This window comes from Pseudophryne corroboree, chromosome 1 (genome assembly GCF_028390025.1).
Source record: "Pseudophryne corroboree isolate aPseCor3 chromosome 1, aPseCor3.hap2, whole genome shotgun sequence".
Taxonomy (NCBI): Eukaryota; Metazoa; Chordata; class Amphibia; order Anura; family Myobatrachidae; genus Pseudophryne; species Pseudophryne corroboree.
In genome coordinates, this window is record NC_086444.1 from 839,152,299 (window position 1) to 839,156,052 (window position 3,754).

A 3,754-nucleotide genomic window follows, 5' to 3' on the forward strand; every position below is an offset into this window, starting at 1 on the left:
TGCCTGCAGGAAAGTACTGGTGTCAGAACTGTTATGCACTCCAGTGTCTGCAGGAATGTACTGGTGTTTGAACTGTTATGCAAAACAGATGGACTCACAGACAAACTGGGGGATATGACATAACGTACACAGAAGGTGATAGGGTAACAAAATACACACAAAGTGAACAGAGAAGCCCAGAGGCTAAGGAACTGGGTATCTCCCTTGTATTAGAACTGCTCAGATGGAAAAGCAAGATGTTGTGTTTTAATACGTAGAGAACCCGAAATGCTGTTGCTAAGGGCAACAGCAAAACCCTAAAGGGTTACCAACGGGTGTGGCAGTAAACTCCTTGGTCAGAGATGGAATGATAGACACAAGGAGAATCTCCACAATCCTAATTCTCACTTGCAGTGCACAGGTTTTAGCTTACTGCCACTAAACTGACCCCTGACACCTAGCACAGTGAGACAGGATTAGACAGGCAAGTCTTAGAATACAGCCGCAAACTTGCTAAGTTCACAGAGTAGTAACAGAACCCCAGCAAGCTAAACGACTGACTCCAGTCTTACTGCTAGGTCTGGATTGGCAGAGTGTAATACCAAATCCCCAGGCCTATTTGCAGTAAGCAACAAACAAATACAAAGCTACACAGTACTGGCTAACTTTCATGAACTGACTAACCAACAAAGATTCAGCAGCATCTGCTTACCCTGAAAAGAGGCCTTATAAAGCAGGTGCTGTCCACGCCCCACTCAGACCTCACAGACTGTGAGCACAAAAACCAGCACCGGATCCCCTGCCGTGCACAGAGCCTATAACCACTGCACAGCAAAAGACCCGAACCGGAGTATCAGTTGCGCTCAGGTTACTCCACTAGCACTTGTCTCCCGGTTGCCATGACGACGTGGCAGCACAGGGCAGGAGACCCTAACAGTACAATATTTACTAGAAATAGTAGTAGATGGTGGATTAGTCAGATTTGGTGATTCATAAAACACTGGACATCACCTCCCATTGACTATATTTCACATTTTAATCATCCATACCCCTGGGGACTATAACATATAAACAGAAGGTCAAAATTGCCATTGATTTTCATTGACTGTGAAGTTGCAGCCAAAATCACACTCCATTACATTTCTACCTTAATCTTAAATTCATTCAGCTCTTATTTCCAATATATTTTTAATGAATAAAAGAGAATTGAAACTGCTGGTGGTGTAATTCCCCTTTCAATTGATTACAGTGCCTTAACTACATATTATCCATTGCTGAAACTAACGAGTCTTCATAGCTACTGTAGCTTTCAAGCGGATATTTAACTTGGTAGTTGGTGGTGACCTGTACCAGAAGCATCAGAGGTGAACAAGGACAGACATTTCAGCCAGGAAAGAGGAGGCTAACTAAGTTCCACGGAACAGTACTGTACATGAAAAGATGGTGGTATACCAGTGCTCAACAGACCTTAAAATAAGGATTTTTTATATTCAATAGGTAGCCACAGTAATTGGATATTGGTATGCACAGCAAGAAAAAGGTTAAAAAATGCCTAGTGTACAATATGCGCAAATAGTTCATGCTAATATAAATGTGAAATTATAGCACTCACCTTTTGGAAAAAGTAATCCTGTCTTGGACATACTGTATTTCACCTATGTACACTAGTGGCTGCCAAATGCACCATTGTTGTCAGATAGCGTCAATTTTCACATCGCCACTTGCTCAGTCCTTAGCGAGTGTCCTGCCCCAAACCTGTGTACCAAAATGTGCATTATCCTGCTTTTGTCCGCCACGTAAACCCATCCCATCATCGCTCTCAGTATCCTAGCGCAATTCTGTGTCCAGGGTCCTCTTTAGGGGTGGATGCGTGGCATTACTATTATTTAAATGATCGGTCAACTGTCTTCTGACCTCATGGGGAGGCAAAACTTAAATGGAAGCTGCCTATTTAAAACTCATTCTGGCTGCAAGATGCAGCCATAGTATTAGATCCTTTTGCCGTGCACCAGCATTCCTGTAATTGTGTGGAATTCCGATGTTCAGATCCTGCTTATTCTTGACCATTTGCATCTCTGCCTGTGGCCACTGGCCATGTGTATTTGCCTTTCTCCTCATTGGCAAACCATTACTAGAGACCGCCACAATTGGCTTGCCTAACCACTATTGGATCCTGACTTTGTATTGGCTTTCAGCCTATAAACTGAAGTGGACAGTTAGAGGGCCGTGATCTGTGCTCTTCCAGCAGCGTAGTCCATAGCGCCTTGCGGCTGTCATTGGTGAACATTGGAGGTCCGTTAGACTCCATGCCTTGACCCTGCCAATCCCTTACTAGCTAAAATGAATCCTTCTGTGTACAAGTGACACTTAAGGTATCTTTTGAATACTGGTTTCCCTCTCATGTTTCAAAATAGTCCACGGTTCCCCAAGGAAGAAAAAAAATGGAAGACAATAGTGCACACCAATTTCAGTATGGGTGGATTTTTTGACAGGACAGATCTTATTCTTCTCACATTTTATAAGAATTCTACATGCTTTGGGCATTTTGGATCATTTGAATCCTGATGTCCGTCTGTATAATAACTGGATAGTTAATAATACCTCTGAATGTTGACTGGTTCTTATATAATAGAAACACGAGCAGGAGGTACAATTAGTCTGGAGGGCATTTAAGATATATGATATAATTCACAAGATAACACAAATATAAATATTGAAAATACTGTTTGTTTGTTTGTTTGTTTGTTTGTTTGTTTTTTACTTTACTAATAAAGGTAACGTACACCCAAAATCTATTTTTTATTGGATGCCTATTATGGTATTGGGACACAAAGACTGGAATGAGTAGGTTGTGAGCTGGTCATTGTGTTAGGTTGCACTGTATACATATTACCACAAACCATATGGCAGTTTTTCACTATTTTCCTAAATGCATATTATGAGGAAATTACTTGTGTGGAAAAAACTTGTAAACAGAAACTGCCTAAACAGGAACTTTAAAAATATTACAAGAATTACAAAGTTACATAGTGTTTCCTTTTATGTCCATCTCACAATTCTCGCTACATACATCCTTTTTTTTTTTTTTTAGGATATTTTATTGGCTTAATAACAATTCAGTCCATAAAACTAAAATATAAAAAAATAACATTATCAGGCTAAGATAACACAGTGGCAGAATTTGTATCACTTGCCAGCAACTGCTTCACAAAATCATGTAATCTTTTATACCCCTTTCACATCTCCAATGCCAGATCCCACCAGGGAATTGGAAGTGCTTTGAGTCTTCTTCGTATTTTGCATGAAAGTCAGGCATATGCAGTTGTTAGAGTTCAATGTTAGGATTCACCTGCCATAATGGTTGGCAGGTGAATTGTAAGACAGGGCAGAGCCGGATTAAGGGGGGGGCCCAGGGGGTACATTACCCTGGGCCCCCCTGTCTTAGGGGCCCCCGTCCCTGCTGTCCTCTACAGGCCGTTTGAATGCATTTTTTTTAAGTGAAGTTAACGGCTAAGGGCCCCTCAGCATACACCTGAGCTGCCAGCGCTTTGGTCACCGATCTATAGCTGCCATCGGAGACCATCACATGCAGGGAAGTAGTAGCCTCACAGAATGCAGCGGCCCCATAGCAAGACTCTCCTGGTGGACCCGTCCTGTGCCACCTATACCCGGCGGGCTCAGATAGTGCCTGCTGCAAGGTAGAGTTTTTTCCCCTTCAAGTTGCAGTTGTAAAGGGGGCGTGGCCAAACGGGCGTGATTAGGCCACGCCCCCAAC